The following is a 5902-nucleotide window of genomic DNA, read 5'->3' as shown; positions in this document are numbered from 1 at the left end:
TACAGCTAAGGGTTGTATCTGAATTTTTGACAATAACACAGCTTGGAGGTGTATTTGTGTTATTTTCCGAGATACACCTAAGGGTTGTATTTGTATTTAGGACAATAACACAGCTTAGGGATGTGTTTGTATTATTTTGCAAAGTTCAGCTAAGGGTTGTATCTGTATTTTTGACAATAACACAGCTTGTGGGTGTATTTGTGTTATTTTCCTAGATACAGCTAAGGGTTGTATCTGTATTTTTGACAACAAAACAGCTTGGGGGTGTATTTGTATTATTCTCCAAGATACAGCTAAGGGTTTTATTTATATTTTTGAAAATAACAGAGCTTGGGGGTGTATTTGTATTATTCTCCAAGATACAGCCAAGGGTTGGATTTGTATTTTTGAAAATAACCCAGATTGGGGGTGTAATTGTATTATTTTCCAAGATACAGCTCAGGGTCGTATTTGCATTTTTGAAAATAACACAGATTTGGGGTGTATTTGTATTATTTTCCAAGATACAGCTCACGGCTGTATTTTTGTATTTTTGAAAATAACACAGCTTGGGTGTATATTTGTATTATTTTCCAAGATACACCTCAGGGCTGTATTTTTGTATTTTTGAAAATAACACAGCTTTGGGGTGTATTTGTATTATTTTCCAAGATAAAGCTAAGGGTTTTATTTGTATTTTTTAAAATAACACAGCTGGGGGTGTTTTTGTATTATTTTCCAAGATACAGCTAAGGGTTGTATTTGTATTTCAGACAATAACGCAGCTTGGGGGTGTATTTGTATCGTTTTCCAAGATACAACTAAGGTTTGTATTTGTATTTTTTACAATAACACAGCTTGGGGGTGTATTTGTATTATTTTCAAAGATGCAGCTAAGGGCTGTATTTCTATATTTGAAAATAACACAGCTTGCGAGTGTATTTGTATTATTTTCCCAGATACAGCTAAGGGTTTTATGTGTATTTTTGAAAATAACACAGCTTGGGGGTGTATTTGTATTGTTTTCCAGGATACAGTTAAGGGTTCTTTTTGTATTTTTGACAATAACACAGCTTGGGGGTGTATTTTTATTACTTTACAAGATACAGCTAAGGGTTCTATTTGTATTTTTTACAATAACACAGCTTGGGGGTGTATTTGTATTATTTTACAAGATACAGCTAAGGGTTGTTTCTGTGTTTTTGAAAATAACAGAGCTTGGGGGTGTATTTGTATTATTTTGCAAGATACAGCTAAGGGTTGTATTTGTATTTTTGAAAATAACACAGCTTGGGGGTGTACTTGTATTATTTTACAAGATACAGCTAAGGGTTTTATTTGTATTTTTGACAATAACAAAGCCTGGGGGTATGTTTGTAATATTTTCCAAGATACAGCTAAGGGTTGTATTTGTATTTTTGAAAATAACACAGCTTGGGGGTGTATTTGTATTATTTTCAAAGATACAGCTAAGGGTTGTATTTGTATTTTTGAAAATAACACGGCATGGGGATGTATTTGAATTATTTTCCAAGATACAACTAAGGGTTTTATTTGTATTTTTGACAATAACACAGCTTGCGGGTGTATTTCTATTATTTTCTCAGATAAAGCTAAGGGTTGTATTTGTATTTTTGGCAATAACACAGCTTTGGTGTGTATTTGTATTATTTTCCAAGATACAGCTAAGGGTTGTATTTGCATTTTTGAAAATAACACAGCTTGGGGAGTATTTATATTATTTTCAAAGATACAGCTATGGGTTGTATTTGTATTCTTGACAATAACACAGCTTGGGTGTGTATTTGTATTACTTTCCAAGATACAGCTAAGGGTTGAATTTGTATTTTTGAAAATAACACAGCTTGGGGGTGTATTTGTATTATTTTCCAAGATACAGCTAAGGGTTGTATTTGTATTTTTGAAAATAACACAGCTTGGGGAGTATTTGTATTATTTTCCAAGATACAGCTAAGTGTTATATTTGTATTTTTGAAAATAACACAGCTTGTGGGTGTATTTGTATTATTTTCCAAGATACAGCTTAGGGTTGTATTTTTATTTTTGAAAATAACACAGCCTGGGGGTTTATTTGTATCATTTTCCAAGATATAGCTAAGAGTTGTATTTGTATTTCAGAAAATAACGCAGCTTGGGGGTGTATCTGTATCATTTTCCAAGATACAGCTAAGGGTTGTATTTGTATTATTGACAATAACACAGCTTGGGTGTATATTTGTATTATTTTCCAAGATACAGCTAAGGTTTTTATTTGTATTTTTGAAAATAACACAGCTTTGTGGTGTATTTTTATTATTATCAAATATACAGCTAAGGGTTGTATTTGTATTTTTGAAAATAACACAGCTTGGGGGTGTATTTGCATTATTTTCCAAGATACAGCTAAGGGTTGTATTTGTATTTTTGAAAATAACACAGCTTGGTGGTGTATTTGTATTATTTTCAAAGATAGAGCTAAGGGCTGTATTTATATTTTTGACAATAACACAGCTTGGGAGTGTATTTGTATTATTTTCAAAGATACATCTAAGTGATGTATTTATATATAACACAGCTTGGGGGTGTATTTGTAGTATTTTCAAAGATACAGCTCATGGTTTCATTTGTATTTTTGAAAATAACACAGCTTGGGGGTGTATTTGTATCATTTTCCAAGATACAGCTAAGGGTTGTATTTTTATTTTTGAAAACAACGCAGCTAGGGGGTGTATATGTATTATTTTCCAAGATACAGCTAAGGGTTGTATTTGTATTTTTGACAATTACACAGCTTGGGTGTGTATTTATATCATTTTCCTAGATGCAGCAAAGGGGTGTATTTGTATTCTTGAAAATAACACAGCTTGGGGGTGTATTTGTATTATTTTACAAGATTCAGCTGAGGGTTGTATTTGTATTTTTGACAATAACACAGCTTGGGGGTGTATTTGTATTATTTTCCGTGATACAGCTAAGGGTTGTATTTTTATTTTTTAAAATATCACAGCTTTGTGGTGTATTTGTATTATTTTCCGAGATACAGCTAAGGGTTGTATTTGTATTTTTGAAAATAACACAGCTTTGGGGTATATTTTTGTTATTTTCCGAGATACAGCTAAGGGTTGTATTTGTATTTTGAAAATAACACAGCTTGAGTGTGTATTTGTATTATTTTCAAAGATACAGCTAAGGGTTGTATTTGTATTTTTGAAAATAACACAGCAGGGGGGTGTATTTGAATTATTTTCCAAGATACAACTAAGGGTTTTATTTGTATTTTTGACAATAACACAGCTTGCGGGTGTATTTCTACTATTTTCTAAGATAAAGCTAAGGGTTGTATTTGTATTTTTGACAATAACACAGCTTTGGTGTGTATTTGTATTATTTTCCAAGATACAGCTAAGGGTTGTATTTGTATTTTTGAAAATAACACAGCTTGGGGAGTATTTGTATTATTTTCCAAGATGCAGCTATGGGTTGTATTTGTATTCTTTACAATAACACAGCTTGGGTGTGTATTTGTATTACTTTCCAAGATACAGATAAGGTTTGTATTTGTATTTTTGAAAATAACACAGCTTGGGGGTGTCTTTGTATTATTTTCCAAGATACAGCTAAGGGTTGAATTTGTATTTTTGAAAATAACACAGCTTGGGGGTGTATTTTTATTGTTTTCCAAGATACAGCTAAGAGTTGTATTTGTATTTTTGAAAATAACACAGCTTGGGGAGTATTTGTATTATTTTCCAAGATACAGCTAAGTGTTATATTTGTATTTTTGAAAATAACACAGCTTGTGGGTGTATTTGTATTATTTTCCAAGATACAGCTAAGGGTTGTATTTTTATTTTTGAAAATAACACAGCTTGGGTGTGTATTTGTATCATTTTCCAAGATACAGCTAAGGGTTGTATTTGTATTTCAGAAAATAACGCAGCTTGGGGGTGTATTTGTATCATTTTCCAAGATACAGCTAAGGGTTGTATTTGTATTTTTGACAATAACACAGCTTGGGTGTGTATTTGTATTATTTTCCAAGATACAGCTAAGGTTTGTATTTGTATTTTTGAAAATAACACAGCTTTGTGGTGTATTTGTATTATTATCAAAGATACAGCTAAGGGTTGTATTTGTATTTTTGAAAATAACACAGCTTGGGGGTGTATTTGCATTATTTTCCAAGATACAGCTTAGGGTTGTATTTGTATTTTTGAAAATAACACAGCTTGGTGGTGTATTTATATTATTTTCAAAGATACAGCTAAGGGATATATTTATATATAACACAGCTTGGGGGTGTATTTGTAGTATTTTCAAAGATACAGCTCAGGGTTTTATTTGTATTTTTGAAAATAACACAGCTTGGGGGTGTATTTGTATCATTTTCCAAGATACAGCTAAGGGTTGTATTTCTATTTTTGAAAACAACGCAGCTAGGGGGTGTATATGTATCATTTTCCAAGATACAGCAAAGGGTTGTATTTGTATTTTTGACAATTACACAGCTTGGGTGTGTATTTATATTATTTTCCTAGATACAGCAAAGGGGTGTATTTGTATTCTTGAAAATAACACAGCTTGGGGGTGTATTTGTATTATTTTACAAGATTCACCTAAGGGTTGTATTTGTATTTTTGACAATAACACAGCTTGGGGGTGTATTTGTATTATTTTCCGTGATACAGCTAAGGGTTGTATTTTTATTTTTTAAAATATCACAGCTTTGTGGTGTATTTGTATTATTTTCCGAGATACAGCTAAGGGTTGTATTTGTATTTTTGAAAATAACACAGCTTTGGGGTATATTTTTGTTATTTTCCGAGTTACAGCTAAGGGTTGTATTTGTATTTTGAAAATAACACAGCTTGGGTGTGTATTTGTATTATTTTCAAAGATACAGCTAAGGGTTGTATTTGTATTTTTGAAAATAACACAGCATGGGGGTGTATTTGAATTATTTTCCAAGATACAACTAAGGGTTTTATTTGTATTTTTGAAAATAACACAGCTTTGTGGTGTATTTTTATTATTATCAAATATACAGCTAAGGGTTGTATTTGTATTTTTGACAATAACACAGCTTTGGTGTGTATTTGTATTATTTTCCAAGATACAGCTAAGGGTTGTATTTGCATTTTTGAAAATAACACAGCTTGGGGAGTATTTGCATTATTTTCCAAGATATAGCTAAGTGTTATATTTGTATTTTTGAAAATAACACAGCTTGTGGGTGTATTTGTATTATTTTCCAAGATACAGCTTAGGGTTGTATTTTTATTTTTGAAAATAACACAGCCTGGGGGTTTATTTGTATCATTTTCCAAGATATAGCTAAGAATTGTATTTGTATTTCAGAAAATAACGCAGCTTGGGGGTGTATCTGTATCATTTTCCAAGATACAGCTAAGGGTTGTATTTGTATTATTGACAATAACACAGCTTGGGTGTATATTTGTATTATTTTCCAAGATACAGCTAAGGTTTTTATTTGTATTTTTGAAAATAACACAGCTTTGTGGTGTATTTTTATTATTATCAAATATACAGCTAAGGGTTGTATTTGTATTTTTGAAAATAACACAGCTTGGGGGTGTATTTGCATTATTTTCCAAGATACAGCTAAGGGTTGTATTTGTATTTTTGAAAATAACACAGCTTGGTGGTGTATTTGTATTATTTTCAAAGATAGAGCTAAGGGCTGTATTTATATTTTTGACAATAACACAGCTTGGGAGTGTATTTGTATTATTTTCAAAGATACAGCTAAGGGATGTATTTATATATAACACAGCTTGGGGGTGTATTTGTAGTATTTTCAAAGATACAGCTCATGGTTTCATTTGTATTTTTGAAAATAACACAGCTTGGGGGTGTATTTGTATCATTTTCCAAGATACAGCTAAGGGTTGTATTTTTATTT

The sequence above is a fragment of the Saimiri boliviensis genome, chromosome 10 (genome assembly GCF_048565385.1).
Source record: "Saimiri boliviensis isolate mSaiBol1 chromosome 10, mSaiBol1.pri, whole genome shotgun sequence".
Taxonomy (NCBI): Eukaryota; Metazoa; Chordata; class Mammalia; order Primates; family Cebidae; genus Saimiri; species Saimiri boliviensis.
This window is presented reverse-complemented; position numbering follows the sequence as displayed.